General features: G+C 44.0%; 1 protein-coding gene across 1 annotated transcript in view; it reads right to left on the reverse strand.

The window, feature by feature from the left end:
* Positions 1–18,107, reverse strand: part of GFOD1 (glucose-fructose oxidoreductase domain containing 1) — a 176,262-nt gene that overhangs the window by 96,360 nt on the left and 61,795 nt on the right. The gene's annotated exons all lie outside the window — the stretch shown is intronic.

Raw genomic sequence — 18,107 nt, forward strand, 5'->3', positions numbered from 1 at the left:
TTTATGGATAAAAAATGATGGAATGTTTACAGCCTTAATGTTAGGTCATGGCTCTGATCAAAAGTGTGGAGTTTGATCCAAAAACGAAGGGTTTATCTAGTGTTTTTCACTAAAAATTCCCATGAGTGTCTGTATGTTAATCTGCATTCAAATAGAGCTCTCTGATTGGATGATCAGCTTCTGTTAGAAATCTGCCCAGAAGGGAACAGAGTGAGACAGCAACTGACCATCGGTTTGGCCAAGAGAGACATGCAGCTGTGAGTTACTGTGTGTGTTGACTGAAATTATAAAAGAGTGCCTGATTATGTGGTAAATGAGAAAATATGAATGAAAAGAGGTTGGTGGAGATTGAAGTTTCTCTAGTGAGAAAAGGATCTGAATATTTCAGGATTACTTGAAGTTTATGAAGAATAGAAAAGGGTGAATTTCAGTTTAAGAGTGTTTAAATCATATAAGCTATATAAAGGCTAGGTAGATTTAAGTGACTGTAAGCAAGGAAACCTTAATATTTGATCTGAAATAAATATTTGATCTGCGATAGTTGATCAGAGATAAATGTTTGATCTGAATTATATCCTTTGGTGCAAAGGAGATTAGAAAAAGAATCTTTGGAAACTAAGAGGACTTTGCTCACATTTTGAATTAGCATTCCTATTTTGAGTTGGAAATCTTTGAAGTGTTATGAAAATACATTTTGCTTTAATGAAATTGCTAAACTTTAGAGTCAGAGACTTATCAATGAGGGATACATACAGTGCTATTTTTTCCTGAGGTCTGGCTTACTTGACTGCTCCCTTCTTTCCTGCTGTGCTAGATGGAGGGGGGGGGGGGCGCCAACTGATAGTCTGCAGGGGGGCACCAGAGACCCTAGGCACGGCCCTGTTGCCAATTTTGAATGCGAAATATAGCTGCCACTAGTGCAGACCCATCTAGGCCTCCACTGTGCTAATCCATCTTTGTGTACATGTTTTGCACACAGTTAATTAGTACACTATTTGGTTACTAAACTGGGATGCAAATATTTTTCTTTGCACGTTTTGAGAAAAAATGCACTGAGCTTTAGTGCACAGCTTTAACACAAGGTTTACTGCGTTGGACCATAGAGTATTGAAGTTCTTGGGCCTGAAGAACTCCTGTGGCATATGTCTCTACTACCTTCTTGGGGACCTGAACTAGGTGCCTCACTCTTCTGCTACTTTCAATGTTTTTTCTCCAGGTTGTTTGGAACTGCACTACTAGACATACACAGTGCTGTACATATTATATGCAGATACTTTCTCTGTCCCTAGAGGGCTCACAATCTAGATTTTTGCACCTGACTTGCCCAGGCAGCTGTAGTAGGAATTAAACCCAGGTCACCAGGATCAAAGCCCACTGCACTAACCATTAGGCTACTCAGAGCCGTAGCGAGGGGAGCTGACACCCGGGGCGGGTCGCTGCTGCGCACCCCCCCCCCCCCGGGTGCAGCACGGCGCACCCTCCTCCCGCTGGAGCGCACCCCCCCGGAGCGCATATCTGCGGCGAGGGACGGGCGGGAGGGCCGATCCGTCCCGACTGCACGTTGCTGGGGTGTGTCGGCTCCACGCTGGTTCACTGCTCTCTCTGTCCCGGAACAGAAGTACACTGTTCCGGGGGCAGAGAGGGCAGTGCACCAGCGCGGAGCCGACACCCCCCAGCGGCGTGCACCCGGGGCGGACCGCCCCCCCTTCCTACGCCACTGAGGCTACTCCTCCATTTCATAGAACAGGCACATCAGTGTACAGTGCTCTCAAGGTTTAGGCAAATCCAAACCCTTCTGGCTCTCAAGAATACAGCAACAAACACCTCCTAAGTGGGGATATAAACTGGAGAATATTTGCTCTCTACCCCAAGATGGCAAACATCAAAGAACATTCATAGAAATAGAAAAAGCATGCCACCCATCTGGGAGGTGAGAGATGCACTTGGGATACAGCTACAGGTCCCTTCCTCCACAGCTCTGGATCTTCTCAGGCATAAAAATAGGAGGGGGCTAGGAAACATGTCCCAATCACTGCACTGAGACTCTCTTTCCCGCTCTCCAGGCAGACGGAGTTCCAGGCACTTCTCTTTGCCCTGGGCTCCTCTGGTACTGGACTCTGTGGATAATCTTTCCAACCTAGAAAATTGTGGATCTGAAGCTCCTCCTTATCCCCTATTTTAACCAATTTAAGTTTGTAGCTTGGTAAAGTTTAACTGGCCAATGGGCCAGCAACACTTCCAAGCCTTCCCTAAGGGACGCTGTTTCCCCAGACTGTGCCTGAGCCCCCCTTGGCCTCATACAACCTTTTCTACTTCCCTGGATGTTGGAGAGAAAAAGATGTCCAGTTCCTGTATGCAAGGCTTGTCTTTCTTCCCTCCAAAACTGTAGGAGGAGACATCCACTGCTTGGCAGGCTGGCTCACCTTCCATGACTTGTAATGGGAGGGCACATTATGGTCATCCTGCTACATATAGTTTTGCAAATCCTCCTCAGCTAAAATCCAGGATTGTTTGCTGACAGAGAAATTAAGTGAGGAAGTGATTTTCAACCTCTAATCTACAACAAAGAAAATAATAGCAATTTCCTCATGAAATGTTACTCCTGCAGGAATCAGCTGTGGTGGGCAAAAAGCCTGCGTGGGCTAGGAGATGGGGGGCAGCAGCAGTAAGGTGAGAGGAGGAGAGGAGAGAGAGAGTTAAAGTAGAGCAGAGGACAGATTGCCTGGAGGGAGAGAGAATAGTGAAGAGCTGGAGGAATGAGAGAGTGATGGGGACAAGCTGAGGTGGAGATAAGGCTGAGAGAATGTGGACAGGTCTGTGTGAGAGAGGAAAAGAGAAACAAAGTGGGAGTATGGCCAAGTTTTAAGGAGAGAAAAAAGTGTGTGGGGGGTATGAGCTGTGAGGGTGTGATAGATGAAGAAAAGTGGTGGGATGAGATTGGCGGTAAGAGAAAGAGAGAGTAGTGAGGAGAATAAGATTGGGGGTGACAGAGAACACTGTAATGCTGGACAGAGCGTGGTGATGGTGAGATATATATATATATATAGAGAGAGAGAGAGAGAGAGAGGAGAGAGAGAAGGGGGTGGAGCAAGCTGTGAGGAGAGAAAAATTGGTGGAAACAGACATGTCAAGTTACCCTGTTCCAGGCTGGAGACCTTTTTTTGGCCAGTCCTGGTTTTAAACTTACGTCCCAAAGCAGTGTGGGATTTGAAGTGCCTGGTCCTGCCCATTGAAATAAGTACTGCAAGTCCCATAATGCACCATAATGGGGTGATAGGAAATCCAGGACTGTTGCAAAGTCTCCAGCCTGGAATTGGCTAGCATGGCATCTCTGTGGGTATGTAGTGGTGAGAATGAGTGGTGCTAATCCTGTCTGCATTCCCTGGAATAGGCGAAAGGTCCGTTACACTGTAGAGCCTTCTCCAAGCTAACAGCCTGGTTGATTATGCTCCCTCTTAGAAGAAAAGATCTAGTTATATTACAGAGTTAGACTAATCATCTCCCCAGGTAAAATGGGGAATGTTTTTATGCTCATTAGAGCACAGAGGCCTGCAGGCTATTCAGAAGAATCTTTTCCCCAGGTAAAACTGCAGACTGTTTTGAGCTCATCACTGTTTGTTCTGAAGTGTGTTTTTGAAATGTAGCTGCTGTGAAATTCTGTCCTTTTTTTTCTCTTAAATTTGGGTGCTACCACTGTGCAGTGTAGGTGAGTGAAGAGCCTGATGACCTCCAATTCATCTCCTAACCCACTGGAGTAAAACTAGGGTGACCTTTAACTAAGGTGCGCTAATGGATTTAGGATGTGCTAAATGTTAAGAAGCCCATTTATACCTTAGAGTTTGGCACGCTCTTAATTGTTAGTGCATGCTAAATCTGCTAGTGCGCTTTAGTAAAAGGTACATTTTAAAAAGATGATCCAATTAAGCTTTCTTTTTACATGCACCTTTTGTCCACTGCAGGCTTGAAGCCCACTTCTATAAGTACATAAGTAATGCCCTACTGGAAAAGACCAAAGGTCCATCGAGCCCAGCATCCTGTCCCCCCGACAGCGGCCAATCCAGGTCAAGGGCACCTGACAAGCTACCCAAACGTACAAACATTTTATACATGTTATTCCTGAAATGTGGATTTTCCCCAAGTCTATTTAGTAGCGGTTTAGTAGGAAACCGTCCACCCCTTTTAAAAACTCTGCCAAGCTAACCGCCCTTCACTACGTTCTCCGGCAACGAATTCCCAGAGTTTAATTACTGCGTGGGTGAAGAAACATTTTCTCCGATTGTTTTAAATTTACTACACTGTAGTTTCATCGCATGCCCCTAGTCCTAGTATTTTTGGAAAGTGTGAACAGACGCTTCACATCCACCTGTTCCATTTCACTCATTATTTTATATACCTCTATCATGTCTCCCCTCAGCCGTCTCTTCTCCAAGCTGAAAAGCCCTAGCCTTCTTAGTCTTTCTTTATAGGGAAGTCGTCCCATCCCCGCTATCATTTTCGTTGCCCTTCGCTGCACCTTTTCCAGTTCTACTATATCTTTATTGAGATGTGGCGACCAGAATTGAACACAATACTCAAGGTGCAGTCGCACCATGGAGCAATACAACGGCATTATAACATCCTCACACCTGTTTTCCATACCTTTCCTAAAATACCCAACATTCTATTCGCTTTCCTAGCCGCAGAAGGTTTCAGTGTATTATCGATGACGACACCCAGATCCCTTTCTGGTCCGTAACTCCTAACGTGGAACCTTGCATGACGTAGCTATAATTCGGGTTCTTTTTTCCCACATGCATCACCTTGCACTTGCTCACATTAAACGTCATCTGCCATTTAGCCGCCCAGTCTCCCAGTCTCGTTAAGGTCCTTCTGTCATTTTCACAATCCTCTCGCGAGTTAACGACTTTGAATAACTTTGTGTCATCAGCAAATTTAATTACCTCGCTAGTTACTCCCATCTCTAAATCATTTATAAATATATTAAAAAGCAGCGGGTCCTAGCCAGACCCCTGAGGAACCCCACTAACTACCCTTCTCCATTGTGAATACTGCCCATTTAACCCCACTCTCTGTTCCTATCCTTCATCCACAATAGGACATTTCCTCCTATCCCATGACCCTCCAATTTCCTCTGTAGCCTTTCATGAGGTACCTTATCAAATGCCTTCCAGATACACGATATCAACCGGCTCCCCTTGTCCATGTTTGTTTACTCCTTCAAAGAATTGAAGTAAATTGGTCAGGCAAGATTTCCCCACACTAAAGCCGTGCTGACTTGGTCTCAGTAATCCATGTCCTTGGATGTGCACTGTAATTTTGTTTTTAATAATAGCCTCTACCATTTTCCCCGGCACCGACATCAGACTCACCGGTCTATAATTGCCCTCCTTTTAAACATCAAAAATGAATAAATTATATGGCCACCCACAGGCAGGAGTAAGGCATAAACAAAATGTGCCAAGAGGTGAATGGAATAAAAATATATTAATTTAATAGCAACAATTTGCACAAGCTTTTAAACCTGTAGGTTAGTGTGAATTATTTCAACGATATGTTCAATTACATAAGAAGCTTCAGCATTAAATCCAGCCTGTACATGGCTGCAAACCTGAATGGATAGATTAAGCCTCCAGACCTTCAGTAAAATTTGAGTTTGGATTTCGTAGAGGAAAAAAGGCCTCGCTATTCTTAGGCCTCTGTGGGGTTTAAAAAAAAAAAACCTTTGTAAATATTTTGCAGGTAGCGTGTTATCTTTTACAGGCCAATGTGAAAAGTATAGAAAGACAAAGTTGCACATCAGTATTATGAGATCAACTAGACAGTTTTTCAGAAGTCATGTATAGAGAGATCCAGTATGACGTTATACTAGCGAACTGCTTACACAACATTAGAGCTTATTAAAGTGTTTTTCCTAATTTTAGTTACCTATTGCCAAGCAAGTACAAAACAAAAATAAAAAGGTTCAGGGAATCTCCCTGTTGCTATGGGCAAGTGCAAGGAAGGGTACAAACTAGTGCTGTCCGATTCAGCAAAAGGTTTTCAAATTGATTCACTCATATGAACGATTTTCCGATCCGATTCAGTACTTTAAGGCTACTATGGAACTGAGTAGATTAGGTGTGTTATATTTATGTGAAGTCACGATTTGAATACTAATGTAGCACAGATCTTCCCAGCATCTAACTCTGGTGCCATCTATAAAATTCCCCCCCTTAGCAGCAGCCATCTAACTTGGAACACGTAACCTTGAGTTCCCCTCTACAGAATGAAATCACCCCAAAGACAGGTGCAGATGCAAGAACTTGAGGGTCCACCTTGAAAAGTGCTGGGAAGACAGAACATCTGGCACACAGAACATGCAACCTACAAGAATCTCATGTGGAACTAGTACGAGAAAAATCTATGGTACACCGGGAAAAGAGAAATACTAAAGAACAAAGATGCCAATTTTTCAAAATTATTGGGGATGTTAAGCTCAATGCAAATTATCCCTCCCTGGCTAAGTGAGCATGTTTGCTCTATACTGGGATACTCAAGCACCAAGGGGTCCTTTTACAAAGGTGCATTAGCGTTTTTAGTGCACGCTAAAATAAGCACGCGCTAAACGTTAGAGATGCTCATATATTTCTATGGGTGTCTCTAGCGTTTAGCGTGCACTAATAAATGCATAGTCCATAGACCGCTACTAAATGGACTTGGAAAAAATCCATAATTTCAGGAATAACATGTATAGAATGTTTGTACGTTGGGAAGCTGCCAGGTGCCCTTGACCTGGATGGCCGCTGTCGAGGACAGGATGCTGGGCTTGATGGGCCTTTGGTCTTTTCCCAGTATAGCATTACTTATGTACTTATGTAAAACCACCAGCATGCCTTGTAAAAGACCCCCTAACAGTGCTGGAATCTATCTTAAAGAACCATATTATTATTATTTGTCACATTTGTATCCCACATTTTTCCACCTATTTGCAGGCTCAATGTGGCTTACATAGTACCGTACAGGCGATCACCAATATCGGTATGAACAAATACAGAGTATTATACAACTAAAGCTTTAAGGGGTCCTTTTACAAAGGTGCACTAGCATTTCTAGTGCGCGCTAAAAATAAGCACACATAAACATTAGGGACACCCATATATTTCTATGGGCATCTCTAGCATTTAGCGTGTTAGTGTGTGCACTAAAACCACTAGTGTGCTTGTAAAAGACCCACTCCCTACAGATCTTCCCAACAAAGCACATCTTCGATTGTGAGCCCACTAGGGACAGAAAAAGTACTTGTATATAATATGTAAACCGCTTTGGTTGTACCACAGAAAGGCAATATATTAATAATCTAATAAAGAAACAAACATCCCCGCTATAGCCCCTTTCCAAAGCACATAGGGAGGGGCTACCGGAGAGTTCAGAGCTATCCGAAAACTTACCACTCCCAGAGAATCAGAAAAGTCCCCCTTTATAAGTGTCATGTCCGCCCTCCACCAAGTCCAGTGAACCTTTGTGTTCCAAATCAGGCAGAAGAGATTTCTAGTCCCCTCCTGCCCTGCTGTCTCTGGTGCCACTTTGACCCCCATGTGCACCTGATTTTACCAAAGCCACTTTTTGGATAGAAAATACCATGCATGGAGGGCAACTTTAGAAATGGTTTTTCTACATGCCAGAAAATGGTAATTACTTTACATGTAAAATGGCAACTGCAACACCTATGCTATTTGAATATACATAAATATACAATTTAAACCTCACATTTCAGAACATTTTTAGGGGCTTAGCAGTAAATGTCTTACCAACAACTGTTTTCCTCATGCCCATGACTCACCCATCAGGCCATGGTGCGCAGTCCACCCTCATGCACCCTGCAAGTCCAACCAACAAACCACACACTGCTCAGCCACACCTACCTATGCATCAGTGGCAAAGCTAAGGGTGGGCCTGGGTGGGCCCAGGCCCACCTAATTTGGGCTCAGGCCCACCCAGTCGCAGGACACCTATGAAGTGTCTAGCAGGGATTCCCAAGCCCCACCAGCTGAAAATTCCTGTCCTTCCTGCATTCCAGCCTTCCCTCTGATGTATTCCCACCTATGCGGAACAGGAAGTTGCATCAGAGGGAAGGCTGTGGAGCCAACATGAGCAGTGTGTATTATTTGCTGCTTGCTGCCAGTGAAAATCTGCTATTTAAAAGGTATGGGGGGAGGGGGACATTTAAGAGAACATATGGTATGCAGGCAAGAGAGGGAGAGACCAAATCACTCGTGCGACAGGGCGGAGTTCTTCCCACCCATCTTGGGCCCAGGCCCACCCAAAATTGGGTGTCTGCCTACGCCCCTGCTGTGCATCCATTAAACCAGCAACCCTTCGCTCTCAGGAGTGTTTTTTTGCCATTGGCTGGTCATGGGGCCAGTAAGTTACATCAGAGGGGAGGCTCGGGGTCAGCATTAGCAGCGGGTAGGAGTTGCTGCTTGCTGCTGGTGAAGAACAGAAGGTTTTAAAATGGTACCAAATAGCCTCTATTTTACAAAAATCAATTTGAATCAATCCGCCAAAAACGAATCGGAAAGCAATTCAAATCACAACTCGGACAGTACTAGTACAGAACCATCTCCTAAAACACCAATACCTTTGCTGGCGCTAAAATAAGCACGCGCTAAATGTTAGAGATGCTCATATATTTCTATGGGCGTCTCTAGTGTTTAGTGCGCGCTAATCAGCGCGCACTAAAACAGGTAGCATGCTTTGTAAAAGTCCCCCTAACAGAGCTGGCACCTATCTTAAAGACAAAACACACAGTGGATCCAAAAGAGTCCTCTCACAATGAGTGTCTTCCTGAACAAGGTCTTTATTGACAGTAGCAGAAATGACCGACACGTGACGTGTTTCGGCCGTGAGGCCTGCGTCAGGGTCTATAAAATAATATAATATACAAGGACATGCATAAAAATACATTATGATTAAAAACATGAATAAAACTTGAACATCCATATACAATTTCTTGTACAAATTTAGACAAATAAAACATCAGAATGAAAGATGCAAAGTATATATAATAAAAAATATATGATAAAATATGAAATTATACCACATAGAGATAATGAGGACAAGGCATGGAATAAATACACAACATAATAAAGTATAAATATAGAGGACATACCTAGTATTATCTGTAGAAAAAAGTACCTTGTAGATCAGATGAAAAAAAGCACTAAAGCTGCTAACAACGATATCTATAATAAATATGTAAGCGAAGGCATAAATCACTACATACTCTCCATACATACATATACAACAAAATGAAATGATACTGAAAAAAGTGAAACATAGAATATATGGACAGGGATCCCAAAAAATTGTTTTGATGATGGAGAATAATGAAGAAGACCACACGGAGTAGCTCCCACACTGGTATGCACTGTCATAAATAGATCATTAACACAATCATTCACTCTCTTTCACACATTACATTATATAAAATCACTTATATAGTAACATAGACATAGTAGATGACGGCAGAAAAAGACCTGCATGGTCCATCCAGTCTGCCCAACAAGATAAACTCATATGTGTATACCTTACCTTGATTTGTACCTGCCTTTTCAGGGCACAGACCGTACAAGTCTGCCCAGCAGTATTTCCTGCCTCCCAACCCACCAGTCCGCCTCCCACCTCCGGCTCTGGCACAGACCGTATAAGTCTGCCCTCCACTATCCTCGCCTCCCAACTACCAACCTCTCTTCCCCCACCTGCTCCGCCACCCAATTTCAGCTAAGTTTCTGAGGATCCATTCCTACTGCACATCTTAACATCTATAGAGCGCTATAGCCATTTCCTCACATAATAAATCTGCTTCTCCTGTATGCTATTTAAACAATCAATTGCCTTCTATACCATGGAGCCTACCCTCCAATGAGAGACATACAGGGGAGAATCTTCTCCTAGATGATAATTCATCATAAATGTCCAGCAGATTCCTTAATAGTGGAACTTCCAATGATGCTTCAATACGTAAGTCCTCACGGAGGCGTCATCAACAAACTTTGCCTGAACCCAAGTAAAACCGAACTTCTCTGGGTCCCTAACACAAGTGGATACATACCTGACATCAAAATCCCTTTTGGGAAGTATGAACTCTCCCTCAAATCACAAGTCAGGAACCTTGGAATACAGTTAGATTCAACACTTATTCTGATTCCCCAAATCCAAGCAACCTTCAAGAGCTGCTTCTACTATTTGCGACAGCTTCGCTGCCTCTCTCCTTACATCGAGAAGGTAAATCTTTTCCCAGTTGTGCATGCCATGATAACATCAAGACTGGATTACTGCAATGCACTATACAATGATCTGACTACAAAGAGCTTGCACCAGTTCCAGTTCATGCAGAATGCAGTAGCAAGACTCCTAGAAAGTTGAAGGTGACTTGACCGAATCACACCATTTTAGCAAATGCTTCATTGGCTACCAGTACAATACAGGGTTAAATTTAAACTCTTATGTCTGATCTTCAAGGTCTGAAAGGGAAATGGCCCCTGAGTACCTAAAGATAGGAAGATCCTCCACACACCGCCAAGGACTCTAAGGTCCTCCCAGGACTATCACTAACCACACCTTGTCCAAAAGACATTACACAGTGTGATACCCGCAAGTGAACCTTCTCCGGAGTAGCTCCCACACTGGAATGCACTGCCTGAAAGGCTTCGCTTAACACAAGACTATCTCTACTTCAGGAAGCAGGTGAAAGCTTGACTCTTCAACCAGGCCTTTAATGGAAGAAGTAACTAACTTGTTAATCACACTCATACACACAAGGAGTGACTTGGGCTGCATATACTGCTGCAGGACATGTTTATCCACTCCTACCCTAGCTAAGATAATATTTAACCATCTCTCTGACCTCATGTGCAACTTTCTTTAAATCAGTCACCTTACTTTCTAACTCTTCTTACTCTCTTACCTATCTATATGTTACATCTTTGCTTTACCCTTCACTGTCAATTAAAATGTTCTATTACATATTGTGCTGACATTGTAATTAGTATACCATGCCACGTTTGTATTGTTATTTGAATATTTTTACTGCTGTAATTGCCTATTGCTCATATTACTCTACACTGCCTTGAGTTAATTCCTTCAAACAGGAGGTAAATAAATCCTAATAAATAAATAAACATATAGATAGATAAGAGAGTAAGAGGAGTTAGAAAATAAGGTGAGTAAATTAAAGAAAGGTACACAGGAGGTCAAAGAGATGGTTAAATATTATATCAGCTAGAGTAGGAGTGGATAAACATCTCCTGCTGCAGTATGAGTACCCGTGTTACTCCTTTTGTGTGTGAGTGAGATTAACAAGTTAATTACTTCTTCCATTAAAGGCCTGGTTGAAGAGCCAAACTTTCATCTGCTTCCTGAAGTAGAGATAGTCTTATGTTAAGCGGAGCCTTTCAGGCAGTACATTCCAGTGTGGGGGCTACTCTGGAGAAGGCTCGCTTGCGGGTATCACATTGTGTAATGTCTTCTGGAGAAGCCCTTGAGAGGACCTTAGTGTACTTGGCGGTATGTAGAGGGTCATCCTGTTCTTCAAGTACTCGAGTTTTAAATTTAACCCTGCATTGTACTGGTAGCCAATGAAGTTTTTGTAAAAATGGTGTGATGTGGTCACGTCACTTGCAATCTTCTACAAGTCTTGCAGCAGCATTCTAAATCAACTGAAGCTGTTGCAGTAATCCAGTCTTGATATTATCATGGCATGCACAACTGGGATAAGATTTACCTTCTCAATGTACGGAGAGAGGCAGCATAGCTGTCACAAATAGTAGAAGCAGCTCTTGAAGATTGCTTAGATTTGGGGAATCAGAGTAAGTGCTGAATCTAACTGAATCACGGAGAGGGTGGTGGATGCTTGGAATGCCCTCCCGCGGGAGGGTGGTGGCGATGAAAACGGTAACGGAATTCAAACATGCGTGGGATGTGCATAAAGGAATCCGTGCAGAAGGAATGGATCCTCAGAAGCTTAGCTACAATTGGGTGGCAGAGCAGGTGGGGGGAAAGAGGGGTTGGTGGTTGGGAGCGAGGATAGGGGAGGGCAGACTTATACGGTCTGTGCCAGAGCCAGTGATGGAAGGCGGGACAGGTGGTGGGAGGCAGGAAAAACTGCTGGCAGACTTATACGGTCTGTGCCCTGAGAAAGACAGGTACAAATCAAGGTAAGGTATACACATGAGTTTATCTTGGGCAGACTGGATGGACCGTGCAGGTCTTTTTCTGCCGTCATCTACTATGTTACTATATTCAGTTTCAGCGTGTTTGTCTGACATTGCTGTCTGGATGTCTCAACGCCACCTGAAATTAAACATGACCAAAACCGAGGCTTCTCATTTTTCCCCCAAACCCACCTCCCACTCCCCCCGTTTCTATTTCTGTTGATGGCTCTCTCATTCTCCCTGTCTCCTCAGCTCGAACCTTGGGGTCATCTTTGACTCTTCTCTCTCCTTCTCTGATCATATCCAGCAGATCGCCAAGAACTGTCGTTTCTTTCTTTACAACATCCGTAAAATCCGCCCCTTTCTTTCCGAGCACTCTACCAAAACCCTCATCCACACCCTTGTCACCTCTCATTTAGACTACTGCAATCTGCTTCTTGTTGGCCTCCCACTTAGTCACCTCTCCCCTCTCCAATCGGTTCAAATCTTTGCTGCCCGTCTCATCTTCCGCCAGGGTCGCTTTACTCATACTACCCCTCTCCTCAAGTCGCTTCACTGGCTCCCTATCCGTTTTCGTATCCTGTTCAAACTCTTCTACTAACCTATAAATGTACTCACTCTGCTGCTCCCCAGTATCTCTCCACACTCGTCCTTCCCTACACCCCTTCCCGTGCACTCCACTCCATGGATAAATCCTTCTTATCTGTTCCCTTCTCCACTACTGCCAACTCCAGACTTCGCGCCTTCTGTCTCGCTGCACCCTACGCCTGGAATAAACTTCCTGAGCCCCTACGTCTTGCCCCATCCTTGGCCACCTTTAAATCTAGACTGAAAGCCCACCTCTTTAACATTGCTTTTGACTCGTAACCACTTGTAACCACTCGCCTCCACCTACCCTCCTCTCCTCCTTCCTGTACACATTAATTGATTTGATTTGCTTACTTTATTTTTTGTCTATTAGATTGTAAGCTCTTTGAGCAGGGACTGTCTTTCTTCTATGTTTGTGCAGCGCTGCGTACGCCTTGTAGCGCTATAGAAATGCTAAATAGTAGTAGTAGTAGTAGTATTCCAAGGTTCCTGACTTGTGATTTGAGGGGGAGTTTGTACTTCCCAAAAGGGATTTTGATGTCAGGTATGTATCCACTTGTGTTAGGGACCCAGAGAAGCGCGGTTTTACTTGGGTTCAGGTAAAGTTTGTTGTGTTTAGTCCATTCTTGAATTGATGTTAGACAGGTAATCAGTTTGGCCTCACTTCCTTGTTGCTGTTTCGACGTCCATGAGGTTTTGGATCCTTGCCTCCTTTTCTGTTTACAAATCTTTCCCTCCATCCACACTGTCCTGCTAAAAGCTGTCCATACAGTATCACACGTACAGAATTAGCCAAACAAAAGCAGCCAAATTGAGGGTTTACCAAGGGCAAGGATTTCAGATTTGGCTGATTAATACAACGTACAGCATTAACCAGTTCAATCCGTCCACCTAAGAGCAAGTATACAAATGGCTACAACCCTGAGAGTAAAGTGGAAAAGATTTTTTTTAAACACGTCATAAACTTAATATCATAAGCAAACACTGCCATTTCAGCATTCTGTTGACAGTGAAAAGCCTCTCTGTTTGCCCTTCTGATTTAAGATTCACACCTCTTTGGCTTCTTTGGATCAACTAGCTGAATTAATTGCATCTCATTGTTTACAATCTCATAATAACATCATATCGGGAAATTTCAATCTGCAACCGGATGACTTTGATAATCCTTTTGCAAATTATTTTAAAGATTTGCTGACTTCATTGGATCTACATTGGTCTCCAACTACAGCTACTCATGCGGCTGGACATGCTTTGGATGCTGTTTTGGTTTTATCAGCTTTACTTCAGTCAGGTAGACTGAAAGATTTGACAGTTTCATCCCTGATTTAGATCATCATTATAAAATGGAATTTTTGCCCATATTAAAGGGAGATTATAGAAACTGTATAAAGAGGAAGAGCGTGTGGAGGAGGACGCAATTCGATATAACTTCATTTAAATCTAATGATGCTTTGTTGTTTAAGACATTTGATAAACGAAACTTGAAGGTTATGATTAATGACTGGAATACCAAACTGTGCAGTGGTATGATCACTTGGCCCCTTTGAAATATGTTAAAGAGAAGTCTAGCTGCTCTGCTTGGCATACAGCAGAGTTAAAGGGCCCTTAGGGGTCCTTGACTAAGCTGAGGTAAAAAGGGCCCTGCGTTAGTGGCGGGGGTCGTTTTTGCCGCTCGTTGAGGCCCTTTTTACTGCAGTGGGTAAAAGGCCAAAAAAAGAAATGGCAATGCAGTAAGATTTCACTTACCATGTGGCCATGCGGAGAGGGAGCAGTTACCACCACCCATTGAGGGTGCTGCCCGCTTACCACCAGGTTAGCCCCTGCGGAAATATTTTTTTTAACATTTCTGCATAGCCGGAAATGCCGTGTAGTGGGGGTGGAACTACCGCTGGCGGCCATGTTGGGCCGGTGGTGGCTCCAGATTGGTAATCAGTAAGCCCACGGTGGGATTACTGCCGCTTAGTAAAGGGCCCCTAAGTTCGATAAAGGTTTCTGTGATTTAGACCTGTATCCTGAAATGTGGTTTAAACATCTACCCTTTGAAGCAACTGAAGGGCTAACTTCCTTTTTCTAATGTTTACATATGGATTTATTCCTGATAGTATGATTACACTGTTGAAAGACATATTTAAACCATTGTACCTCTGTTCCAATTAGAGATCTGTTGCCAGTATACCTTTTTCGGTAAAACTGAATCTTTAGTGGTGACTCAACTTCAAGGTTATGTAGCAAGACTTAGGCCCCTGTTTACAAAGCCGCACTAGTGGCTGGTGGAGTGGTACTGCCGGCACAGCTCATTCACTTTGAATGGGCTGTGTTGGCAATGCCTTTCGGCTTTGTAAACAAGGGGGTTACTATTTTAGATTCTCAGCAATTGGGTTTCAGGAAATATTTTAGCACTGAGACATGTTTACCATCACTTATGGAATTTCAACTGGTTCGAGATCAAGGATGTTGTGCATTGTTGCTGTAACTGGATCTTTCATCAGCATCTGATGTCATTGATCATGATATGTTGCTAAGTAAATTGGACTGTATTGGAATTGTAGGTACAGTGTGGAATTCGTTTTCAGCTTTTCTGAGGAATCATTGCTATAAAGTAAAGAGACAAAATAAGACGTGGAGGGGCATAATCGAACTCGAACGCCTATCTCCATGGGCGTCTATGTCCGAAAACGGGTATGTGAAGAGGCGGGCAGACCGTATTTTCAAAAAAATGGACGTTTTTCAGCTGGGCGTTTGTTTTTTTTAACGATAATGGAAACTAAAAACGCCCAGCTCAAAAACGTCCTAATTCGAGCCATTTGGTTGTGGGAGGGGCCACAATTCGTAGTACACTCACCCCCCTGACATGCCAGGACACCAACTGGGCAGTGCGGTGGACTTCAGACAACGCTCCCACATGCATAGCTCCCTTACCACGGGTGCTGAGCCCCCAACCCCCCTCCCCCAAAACCCACTACCCACAAATGTACAACACTACCATCGCTCTTAGGGGTGAAGGGGGCACCTACATGTAGTTACAGTGGGTTTTGGAGGCCTCCCATTTACCAGCACAAGTGTTACAGGTAGGGGGGATGGGCCTGGGTCCACCTGGCTGAAGTGCACTGCGGTACCCACTAAAAGTGCTCCAGGGACCTGCATACACGCAGGCCTCTAGGACTTGTTGCTGCTATATAACATTGGCAAACCAATTGACACCTGAAGACTAATCTCTCCGAAAACGTCCTTTATTGGAATAAACACGCTTACTCACAGTTAACTGCAGATCAGAGGTTGTGCCCCACTGGCTACGAGCCTCCCTGGTACTGAGATTAGCAGTTGGTCAGAGCTGGCAGAATGCTGTACAATGCCCTCTTTCAGCCACATTCAAGGGAAGAACTAAGTTCTCTAACGTGGCTAACACGTTGCAAGGGATCTAAAAGTGTCTTACACAAATGGTCACTACCTCATGGACTACCGGAAACAAAACAGGGCACACTCTAACCCAGTAAGCAGGGGGAAAAGCACCATGGGAGTAGAGCCTACCAACTACCAACATTGTGAGCATTTGCCACAAGCTAGTGGAATCACGGAGCCCAATACCCTACACCCACCACAATGCATTGCTGATGTGACTCTGCAGTGCGCATAACAGAAAAGGTGTCACACTCACCCGAGAGCCACATCAGAACCAGGGAAAGGCTGTCACAGGATAGAACACATTCCATTGTCATGGAGGTGGGTACGGCATTTGAGACTGGCATAGAGGCTGGAAAAAAAGTTTTTAAAGTGGGGTTTTTTTGGTGGGAGGGGGTTAGTGACCACTGGGGGAGTCCGGGGAGGTCATCCCCGATTCCCTTCAGTGGTCATCTGGTCAGTTGGGGCACTTTTTTGGGACCTGTTCGTGAAAAAAAAGGGTCCCAAAAAAGTGACCAAAATCGCGGTAAAAACGCCTTTTTTTTTCGATTATCAGCTAAAGACGCCCATCTCTCCTCGGCCGATAACCATGCCCCAGTTCCGCCTTCACCACGCCTCCGACACGCCCCCGTCAACTTTACCCGTTTCCATGACGGATTGCAGTTGGAAACGTCCAAAATCGGCTTTCGATTATACTGATTTGGGCGCCCACAGGAGAAAGACGCCCATCTCCTGATTTGGGTTGCAATATAGGCGTTTTTCTCTTTCGATTATAAGCAGGTTAGTCTTCTTAGAACCCTGGCTACAGAGTGCCTTTTGGTCTCTATTGTTGCCTATTCTTGTTAATGTATTTTTTAGTTCTTTAGGTGTGTTACTTCGTTCACTGGATTTAATGTTTTTTTATATTTATTTATGCACAGTGGACTAGATTCTATAAAAGGCATCTAAAAACTTGGCACAAAAAATAGCACAGCACTATTCTATAAATTGTGCTTAAAATTTGGCACAGTTTATAGAATAGCACTTAGCGCTGGGAACTGCAACTACATGTAGGTACGATCATTTACACCAATGACAACCTGGTGTAAATCTCCACACATAAATTAGTCACAGATCCCCCTAATTCTACAACAATGCGCCTAAATTGCAGGAACGCCCCCGACCTAATCATGCTCCTCCCATGGTCATCCCCCTTTTCAGGTCCGCATACTAGAATATACGTGCACCTCTTTACAGAATACGCCTAAAAAGATGCAAGTATAAATTCTACTTATTGTCAGTTAGTGCCAATAAATGCTTGTTATCACCCTATTATCAGCACTGATTGGAAAATTGAGCTTGTCCCCGTCAAACAGCAGTTTCAATTTGAGAAGCTGTCTACATAAAATCTATGCACGTTGTTATAGAATACATCCAGTTTGCACATAATTTATGTGTCGGCATTTACACCAAGTTTTACTTGGCATACCTGCCCACAACTAAATTTAGTTGCGTAGATGGGCACTCAGCATATTCTATAAACCAGGGGCGTAGCTACATGGGGCCACGGGGGCCTGGGCCCCAGTAGATTTGGCCCTGGACTCCCCTGCTGACGACTTTCTTGACCCCCCTCCCGCCGCCAACCCGCCATCGCCGTCTGCTACCTTTGCTGGCGAGGGACCCCCAACCCCCGCCAGCCGAGGTCCTCTTCTTTCTTCGTTCTGTTTCTGAGTCTGGCGTCTGCACGTACAACATTGCGTCCTTTTGCAATGGATTCATGCCTAACCACAACCGTTTACCCAATGGCTAAACCAGATGTACAAGCTACTACAGATGGATCATGTATCAGTAGATTCCAGGAGCACTAAAAACAAGAAGAAGGGAAAGGGAATAGGACTTGATATACCGCCTTTCTGAGGTGTTTGCAACTACATTCAAAGCGGTTTACAT

This window comes from Microcaecilia unicolor, chromosome 1 (genome assembly GCF_901765095.1).
Source record: "Microcaecilia unicolor chromosome 1, aMicUni1.1, whole genome shotgun sequence".
NCBI lineage: Eukaryota > Metazoa > Chordata > Amphibia > Gymnophiona > Siphonopidae > Microcaecilia > Microcaecilia unicolor.